Genomic DNA, 10,376 nt, shown 5'->3' with positions numbered 1-10,376 from the left:
AAGTTATGATTTTTCTAAGATTCGGCTTAGCAGTGTACAGCCCGAAACTCGAATTTTAGTTCGAGCAGCTTTTGGCTTACGCGACCTAAATGAGAGTTGAAGATCTCATTAATAGGAACTCAACGGTAAAAAGACAGACGAAAACGGAGTCCGTATGAAGGAGTTATGAATTCTTCGCGGTCATTTAACAGTCTAAACACCTCCTACTGTTAAATTTGAGATCGGTCGAGAATTAGCCGACGGAGTCTAAACGAAAGTTGTAGATCTTGATTTTACCTACGCGTGGATATAAAGAATGTCGAAAACGGAGCTCATATGCGAAAGTTATGATTTTTCTAAGTTTGAAGGCTGATACGCGATAGGGGTGACGTGACACCACCAGAATTGGACACGTGGCACCACCAAAAGGCCACCACATGGACCAACTCGACGAGTCATGACTCAGACTCGACGAGTCCATCATATTTCTCCCCTATAAATAGAGGTGCCGGGTTCCATTCATTCTCACACCTTCAAACCCTTCTTTCTCTCTCTAAACTCTCTCTCTAAGCCTCCCTAACCCCCTAAAGCCTAGGGTAACTCCCTAGCACGAGGCGGAAGCCCCGGAGCGCCCGATGGCTCCGAGAAAAGAGCCTTTCGGCTCGGGAATGCTGCTCCAGCGAAGTCCGATTTTCGAGAAAAACCCGCTGTAAGTGAGCTACGCCTAACCTATTTTAGTTTAGCTTATGTTTTAATATAGGAATGTTATTAGGTCCTTAAAATAATTATTTGGGCTATTATTATGAGTTATGTTGAGTGTTATTAACGCTTATATAATAATAATAATAGTCAGATAATTAATTTGTCGTGGTTATCGTTAAACTAAACCCTAGTGGTATTGATACTAGGTTTTATCGAAGGAAATTGTTTTGAGAGTATCAAAGCGCTATCCGAGTGCTGAGTCACCACCTTTCAAGTGAGTGCATAGTCCCTTTCATGAACATGATTTTAATACAAGTATTGATTGAAGTATTAATTATATGTTTATGTGCGAGTTAATTGATGTTGCTTGAAATTCATGTTAAAGAACATACCTGATTATATTTGATAATTTAGGATAAAGAGTAGACCTAAATTAAATATGAGGAATATTGGGTAGTATATTCTTACAAGTACAAGTGAGTTAAACTCAGAGAATAGAAGTTAGTATATGTCACTTATCCGGGAGTATGGATTAGACATAGTCATTATCCCTAGTCCGAGAATATGGATTAGGCATAATCATTCGTTATTAATCCGAGAGTATCGATTAGTCATTGTCCCTAGTCCGAGAGTATGGATTAGGCATAATCATTCATCATTAATCCGAGAGTATGGATTAGTCATTCTTCCCTAGTCCGAGAGTATGGATTTGGTAAATTCGTTCATTTCTGATCCGGGAGTATGGAGTAGGTAAAACAACTAATCTTAGGTCCGAGAGTATGGATAGCCTCGTTGCGAGGATCGACGGGGTGGGATAAGAGTGTTTATATTTATGTATGGTGAAATTGTATATTTTGTGAATTTTAAACTATATATACGGTATAACATTGTGGGATTGAAATCCCTATGTACTCACCAGGTTTCCCAACCTGACCCACTCAGTTTATTTATATCACAGGTGTTCATATGAAGTCACATTACACTGAGAGATCAAAGAGATGTAGATCACTAGTGTAAATAAATGTAAGTTCTGTTTATGCTTTTGTTCCTGTATTGACAATGACATCCCAAACGTTTTAAAATGAATAAAATATGTTTCTTCGAAAATGTTTTAATAACTTATTTATCGTGTTTTTCTGGGAACGAATTCCGCAACATTTTTATTAAAAGAAGAACTCTGATTTTTATAAAGTATAAACAAAAATCGGTCTTTTGTGGCCGTGAAAATGGGGATGTCACATAAATAATTGGTTGATCATATAATAATTAGTGCATTGTAAATTTGTTAATATTTTAAGTAGTTACAATTATATGTTAGTAAAATTTGTAGTATAGATACCCCTCCATTGTAAAGAATGAGATACACCAAAAACTTATAAGAGATATAACTTTCATATTTTCTCTAAATATTCTTTCTACTCAATTAAAGTTATTAGCAAAGTTTACTAGTTTGATTTGGTTTAAAGTTACATTAATTACGCTTAATTCATAATATATATATATATATATATATATATATATATATATATATATATATACATATATATATATATATATATATATATATATATATATATAGAGAGAGAGAGAGAGAGAGAGAGAGTTAGGTTCATGTGAGATAGCCTAATTTTGTGTGACCGTGAGACGCAATCCTAGCCACTAATTTATTAGATAAAACAAAAACATTTTTAAAATTCAAAATAATTGAAAATTTTCGAAAATTGTTTTTTCGAATATTATTTTCGGAATATATATTTTCCAAAAATAAAAAATAAAAATAATACAAAAAAATTAAAAAATAAATACAAAAACATTCATTTTTTACATATTTAGTATATTCTACATATATGACAAATCTAGTAGAATATTGTAAATATTCAAAACATTCTAAAAATTATATTAAAATATATACATTGTAATATTATATTAGAATATTTCATGTATTTTAAAAAAATAGTATTTATTTATTTATTTATTATTCTTTTAGTTAAATAAAGTTCAGAAAATAATAATTAAAAAAAAAGAATTTTTTGGATTTTTTCCTTTTATTTTGAATTTTAAAAATTATTTTTAGATTTGATCTCACGATTTTACAAAATTAGCATGGTCTCAAATTAACTTGAAGCTATATATATATATATATATATATATATATATATATATATATATATATATATATATATATATATATATATATATATATATATATATATAAAGGATTTTAGAAAGGAAGATATACCCCTCGGTAAATTGTTCAAGAGATAGTAGGTTTGTATACTTAGTTTTACTATGAGAGATGGACGAAATTTGTCATTTAAGCTTTTACAAATGATAAAATCCGCCGTTTCCAAAAAAATTGAACCTTTTACATAAATTATTACTAAAAATATAAGTTCATTAAAAGTGTATGTTTTTTGGAATAATATTGAATCTTATACAGCCGACATTGAGGAGTAAATTTATCCAGCTAGACGCTTCCAAGACACATTTCCCACACTGTTGACTACAAAACACATGCCTTATAGACTTTGATTTTGACAGATGTCTGTGCTGAGCCTTTCAAAATTCAAATGCCCTTTGAAAACGTCAAAACCTCTCCTTCTCTTTGACCAAAATAATTTTCCTTTAATGCAGTTTTGACTTTTTATTTTTTTTTATTTATATTTTTTTGTTAACTGCACCCAATCCACCCCAAATTGAAAATCGTTCAATGCTATTTAACATTATTCACAACCACTTCAACAAAAGACCTCTAGTTTCGTTCATCCATTTATTCAAGACTTACAAATGAACCCTAAGTATCAATCTTGATATTGTTTTTAACTTTTTTTGTTGAAGTATCTGATATGGGTGATTCTCAAAAGGAGATAGAAGTTCCTTCATATTTTGTATGTCCGATTTCTCTAGAAATCATGAAAGACCCTGTCACTCTCTCCACAGGAATAACATACGATCGTGAAGCCATAGAGAAATGGTTGTATACTCGAAAAAACACCACGTGTCCCATCACCAAACAAGTTCTCACCGATTTAGAGCTCACCCCAAACCACACCCTTCGTCGATTGATCCAATCTTGGTGCACAATTAATGGGCCATATGGTGTCGAAAGATTCCCCACTCCACGTCTCCCAATATCCAAATCACAAATCTTGAAGCTTCTACAAGATTCTAAGTCTCCCAATCTGCAGATGAAGTGTTTGAAGAGGCTAAAGACGATTGTTTTGGAAAGTGATATGAATAAACGGTCAACGGAAGCAGTTGGAGCAGCTGAATACCTGTCGTACATCATATGTAACCCTAGTTGTAATCTGTCGTCATCATCACCGGCGATTGAAGTTTCTCAGATCAACGGATTAGATAATTTGCCGACAGATGTTGACGAAGCGGTGAGCATCCTTTACCACCTTCATTTGTCAAAAACCGGCCTTAAATCCTTGTTTGGAAGGACCGGAGAGTTTGTTGATGCATTGACTAGGGTTATGGAACGCGCCACCAGTTATGAGTCACGCACTTATGCCGTCTTATTGCTGAAGTCGATGTTGGAGGTGGCTGAACCCAGTCAAATGATATCCATAAAGCCTCATCTCTTCAAAGTGCTTACGCAAATCTTGGCTAATCAAATCTCACAAAAAGCAACAAAAGCTGCACTGAAATTACTCATCGATGTTTGTCCATGGGGTCGGAATAGGATAAAGGCGGTGGAGGCAGGAGTAGTTTCTGTATTAATTGACATCCTCCTCGATTGTACTGATCAAAAGAGGGTCCCGGAGATAGTGTTGACACTGTTAGACCATCTTTGCCAATGTGCTGATGGCAGGGCTGAGCTCTTGAAACATGGTGCAGGTTTAGCGGTGGTTTCCAAGAAAATCTTTCGTGTTTCACAGGTGGCAAGTTCAAAGGCTGTGAGGATACTGCATGCAGTGGCAAAGTTCTCTGGAAATAAGAGTGTAGTGCAAGAGATGTTGCAGTTAGGGGTGGTGGGGAAACTATGTTACGTGTTACAAGTAGAGTGTGGGAGCAAGACGAGCGAGAAAGCTAGCGAGATTCTGAAGATGCATGCTAGGGCTTGGAAGAATTCCTCATGTATACCCTATGAGTTCGTTTCTTCCTATCCTTCTTAGTACATCGATGCATCAAGATTTTTCTAATGTACAAGAGTTTTATAAGTGAAACTCTTTAATTTGTATGCGACGTCAGTTATGCATATTTGCGAAAACAACTGTTTTTTCATCCTGGAAAAGAAAAAAGAATAAGTTTGCTGTTAGTTGTTCTTGTACAAGTACATGTTTTTGTAAAGTTTTAAGAATTGGCACCTAAATTCGAATGTGTAATGATGACACTACAAGAATAGGCATTAGCGCCAACAAACAACTTTTGCATTATTTATCCCCGTTAAAGGTGTCTCGCCGCTAAAGGCTATTCGATGTCGATCTGTGTCAAACACTGAGGTGAAATCATAGCCATTGATAAAATTAGTGTCTAATCTATCAACTTGAAATGAACACTGTATGCAATCTTTAGCAGTGACACCTTTACCGGCGATAGTAACACCGCTAATGCTCGAAAAAAGTACTGCCAAAGATTCCCTCCAAAGGTGTTGCCAATATTACTCCGTTCGTTGCCGCTAAAGGGTATCGTCGCCGGTAATACCCGTCATCACTAATACCCTTGCACGGATAATACCCCTCTTCCCTCGTTCTTTCCCCTTCTGTCGCATCTTCTTCCTTAGTCAATTTTCTCCAACGAAACCTCGACTGTCTCCGTCAAAAGCTCATGTTCGGCAACCCCAATGGCATCACCGACGACGGCACATCAGCGGCACCAAAGCACCAGTTATAGTGACGTTGAAGTGTGACTTAGGTTTGTTTTTTTCATTTCGTTTTCTCCTCTCCCCATTGAATATATATTTTGGTTGAAGGAATTTCGGGTATTTTGCTGGAATTTCGGGTGCATTCAAAATCTGAAACAATTCTTTTCGATAAATCGTTTGAAATTTAAAAGCTCATTCAAATTGGAGTTTCATAATGTTTTGCATAAAATATAGTTGACTAGAGAATAATTCAAATTTTCATCTCCTTTTCCTCCATGGAATCCACCACCAAAATATGTTTTGGTTTTGGCATTCCATTTTTTATTTTTGTGAAACCAATCGATAATTGTGCAAGTGTTCTTAGAAATATAACATGTCTCCGAATGGAACTAATTGCTTGAAATAAACTATTCGTCGCCGCCGCTTTGCGCGGGCAAACGGCTAGTATATATATATATATATATATATATATATATATATATATATATATATATATATATATATATATATATATATATATATATATATATATATATATATATATAATGTTGATTTTGTGTATTTATACGTGGATTTGTATGTATGTGTATTTTGGATGTGTATGATGTATGTACATGTGATTTTATATATTTGTATGTGTATCATATAGGTGTATTTGTATGTGTATGATATATGTGTATATGTTTTTGGATGGGTACTATTTTTGTATATGTGTATTTGTATGTATAGAAAATTATGTATATATGGTGTATGTTGTTTCTATTTTGCTTATATTGTCGTAAATTGTTGGGTTAACTTATAAGATTATGTCGTTTTCTTTGTAGTTGGACATGATTCAAACAATGTTAAAAACCTAGCATGTAGTGCTACACATAAAGAATCGTGTCGTTCCTTGCCACAACGAAATGAAACTGGACGAAACTAGAAGAGCGATGATGATGAGCAGCTGCTTTTGGAATTTTTTTTAAATGTTTTGTTTGCGTTAGTATTATTGACTTGTATTTTTGCTATTTTGCAATATTTTAATTTGAATGAGTATTTTGAATGGATGTTGGATTAATATATTGGACGGATGTTGGTTTACATTAATATCATAAAAAATTTATACTTTTTAAGCAGTTTTTTTTTCTAATTTTAACGTTAAAAAAAAATTACAGCGACGCCTTTTGTGGCGACACTTTAGCTGTGACGCTCTTCTATTAGCTGCGACATGCCATTATTAGCGGCGACAAATAGTATTAGTGGCGACACTTTGAGTACTAACAACGAATCATTAACATCGACCTTTTAATCAACGACACGTCACTACTAAATGTATTAGTGGCAACATCCCTAGCAGTACTCTTCTATTAGCCTCAGATTGCGAAGTGTTTGAAATTATATATATATATATATATATATATATATATATATATATATATATATATATATATATATATTAATTATGAAAAATATTGCAATAATTAAATTTAAAATGCATTTTTATGGAGATTGTTAATGTATTTTATATTTAATTAGAGTAATATTCCTTATAATTAATGTATTTTATAATTGATAAATGATTTGTACATAATAATTTTTCTGCGTACACAACAATTAATGTTTTAAAATGTTGTACTGCACAACTCTATAATGCATAACTTGTTGTGTACGTTAAAAAACTATTATGTACGAATCACTACCCTTTACATTTAATTATGGTAATATTTATCATTAATTAATGTTTGTTATATGTCCTATTAAAGCACATATTAGAAAATTCATATTATATATATATATATATATAGTTAGGTTATTTTGCTTAAAGTAATTATTGTATTATTATATGCATAAATATGGGACAATCAAATTTACTTATTTTAAGAAAGTGATTAATATATATATATATATATATATATATATATATATATATATATATATATATATATATATATATATATATATATATATATATATATATATATTATTGAATTAAATATAATTGAAAAAATCATCTTAACTAATTACAAGAGTAATTTAGCCAATTAATGTAGATTTAATAAAGGAAAATTGCATTTTTTTTTTAAGGATCATAGGTTATATTAATTTTAAAAATCCAATTTTACGAATTATAATTCTTTTAATTTGAACATTCTAAGAGAATATGTTTATGAGTAGATTAAAATAATTATTCTTAAACCATAAATAAAAAAAAATATTATTGAACCTATTTCTTCATCATGACTTTAAAAACTTTTTGTAGAATAATAAATTCTTGAACAATCAATTGACGAATAAAAACAAAAAATACATTATTTCTTATAGAATACGGGTAACAATTGTTAGGAATTACATTTATTGTTAAAGAATAAAACTAAAAAAACTTTTAAAATGGGAAAGAAAACGACACTTATACATTCTAAAAGAATAATGTTGCTTGGAATCACTTTCAATTTTGTGGTCCATTCTTCAAACATCAACTTCTGTGAAAACAAACAAAATTGTAGTTTAGATTCTAATAATGCATTAACAAATGAAATATAAAAAACTAAATTCATTTGGAAAAAGATGTGGACTTGTGAATTGCACCAAAACCAATAAACAAGAATTGTAGAACATGCATAAATCAGTGAGAAAATATCCATATTCCATTCCAACATAATTAGAACTCATGATTCCATTTCAACCGAATTGGAATTCGTGATTACATTCCAATAGAAATAGAATCTCACCAATATCATCCATTGAATCATCTACATAAACAAATTAATTACAAATGAAAGAAGCATCAAAGCATCTATGTTTTTGACTAATCGTTCTAGACTTGTACAATTCTAATTCAAACATAACTAAAAATGAAATATAGTCAAACAAATCAAAATTAAAAGTCTAAGTCTAATATATGAAATTGAAACCCTTTCTTATCAGTTCTAATTGAAAGCCAACTTGCCTACTGCCCACTAAACAAATCTTTCAATGCAATTCGGATTCAAACCAAGTTTAAAACCCCTAAAATTATTCATGCTTAGATGGAAGTTTGAAGCCAAGACATGGGAAAATAATTAATACCATCGATGGTGTATGATTATCAACCAATCAAACAAACTATCAATTGTATCAATTATCAAAACTTAAATCACAGCAACATCAAAACTTAAATCACAACAACAAAAATTCATATCAGTTACCAAACATTAGATTTGAGTTCTTTTTGGTTGTTGATTTGGAACTAAATTGGCGGCAAATCCTCCAATTGTATACTCCAAAATCAAAGCCCATCCCATTATCCAAGCAAGACCGAAAATTAGAAAATGGTAATATCAGCATTCAAGAATTTTACAATATCATAACATATTAAGACTTTGAAGATGAAGAACCTACCCTTCTCCAACACAGATGTAGGAATAATTATAGGCACTTCCAACTGAAGGGCAACAACTTGCAAGCTCAGCATAACAAAAGACAGAGACAGCAGTTGCTATACCAACAATAAGGAAAGAAAAGGGCAAAGCAGGGCCAAAATGTTCTGTAGCAACTATACCAACAAGAATGTAAACCCCAGCTCCGATCGTTGAACCTTGTTTTCATCCACACCGAGAGGCTGAAGACCGAGAGGCTAAAGAGAGTGGCGGCAACATTCTCCGCCCCCAATTCGACGGCTGTTGATTGATTTGGAGGGTGTTGTAGAGTGTTCCATTACACATGAATTCCACTACCAGCAACCGATTTTGATGTGGGGGGTTTATGAATCCGACTAAATCAACGAGATGAGGGCCGTGGATTTATGGCATGATGTCGATTTCGTTTTCGACTTCTTTATCCGTCAAGGTGGAGATGGCGGAATGCGGTGGTTGTGATGAGAGAGTTTTTGACGGCGACGAGACCTCACTACACCTACAGAAGCCATAACAGCCACTGTGATTCCCGTTTCTTGTCTTCGGCCTTCCACCAATCGACAACACCCCCAAACGATTCTTGCACCAGATTTCTTGGGTCTCCGTTACCTGCGCTCGTTGTTTGCCGTCGTCCATCTTTGCCCGATCAAAAAGAACACGGGTTTAAAAGCCCTAATCCCTTAAGGTTGGATCAACTTGTTGAAAGCAAAGATAAAACCCTTATTTATTTATTTATTTATTTAGGATATAAATCAATCCCATGATTATCGGGATTATTTATGGAAGTTACTAAAGAAATTACTAAATTACCCTTATTTATTTATTTATTTAGTTTTGATTGGCCCACAATTATCCATACAATAACACAATAGATACAGTAAACACCTGAACGTGTCTATGAATATATATATATATATATATATATATATATATATATATATATATATATATAGTAAAGTTTAATAGAGAACCATAATTAAATATGAAACCAAAGAACTAATCATTTTTCGACATTTAGAGCAGTTTCTTAATAAAAAAATTCTTAACTTTTATCCATTTTCTAATTATATCAAATTCGATAAAAAGAATAAAAAATCGTCAAATTCACAATGTGAATCTATATAGATTCACAGTGTGAATTTGAATTCATAAGATGAACTCGAAAATATGAAATTTATTTTTTAGATTTCACAATGTGAAGTTATTAATGTAAAAAAAAAATTAGTTTTTTTTGATCGATAGATAATAAGCTCTAAAACTTGAAAAAAAAAATTGTTTCTTTGAAAAACCAATAATTATGGTACTCAATTGTACTTCTTTCTCTCTCTCTCTCTCTCTCTCTCTCTCTCTTTCTTCCTCTTTCTCTCTCTCACACTCTCTCTCCCTCCATACATATCATACTATATTTTTATATAAACCTTATTATTTTTAAAAATAGATTTAAGAAGTCCAAACCATAAAGCTAAAAGTACAATAACCAACAAAAATAGTAATATTATAATATTATAATT

At 32.0% G+C, this 10,376-nt stretch overlaps 1 pseudogene; it reads left to right on the top strand.

The window, feature by feature from the left end:
* Positions 1 to 3,365: 3,365 nt before the first annotated feature.
* LOC145031382 (E3 ubiquitin-protein ligase PUB23 pseudogene) lies at positions 3,366 to 5,037 on the top strand (annotated as a pseudogene).
* The last annotated feature ends 5,339 nt before the right edge of the window (positions 5,038 to 10,376 follow it).

The sequence above is a fragment of the Lactuca saligna genome, chromosome 2 (genome assembly GCF_052625555.1).
Source record: "Lactuca saligna cultivar CGN05327 chromosome 2, ASM5262555v1, whole genome shotgun sequence".
Taxonomy (NCBI): Eukaryota; Viridiplantae; Streptophyta; class Magnoliopsida; order Asterales; family Asteraceae; genus Lactuca; species Lactuca saligna.
This window is presented reverse-complemented; position numbering and strand designations above follow the sequence as displayed.